This window comes from Theobroma umbraticum, unplaced genomic scaffold (genome assembly GCF_002168275.2).
Source record: "Theobroma umbraticum cultivar Fairchild unplaced genomic scaffold, ASM216827v3 scaffold_4001.0, whole genome shotgun sequence".
NCBI classification, from domain to species: Eukaryota; Viridiplantae; Streptophyta; class Magnoliopsida; order Malvales; family Malvaceae; genus Theobroma; species Theobroma umbraticum.
In genome coordinates, this window is record NW_018400830.1 from 2,424 (window position 1) to 2,710 (window position 287).

The window sequence follows — 287 nt, forward strand, 5'->3', positions numbered from 1 at the left end:
AGGTTAGGGTGGGAATCCTCCAAAATGCAGCAAAACATGAAGATAATAGATATACCTGAGTATAAATCATATTGAGATGGGACTGGAGTCCTGAAGATCCAGTGGAATATTGAAGAATCAAGTAAAATAGAATCTATTAGGGTGTTGCAGGAGTCCTTCACATTGCAAATAGAATATGAAGCTTTAAACAAAACGTAATCTGGAACAAGCTTTTTATTTTTTTTTTCTGAATTTGAAATATATGTTTCTGTGCCTTATGTAGTATCAGACCATGTAGTTTGGGAAAG

At 34.1% G+C, this 287-nt stretch overlaps 1 long non-coding RNA gene across 4 annotated transcripts in view; it reads left to right on the forward strand.

Moving 5' to 3' along the window:
- The window catches only part of LOC110428916 (uncharacterized), a 2,879-nt gene that overhangs the window by 2,134 nt on the left and 458 nt on the right, over positions 1 to 287 (forward strand). The gene's annotated exons all lie outside the window — the stretch shown is intronic.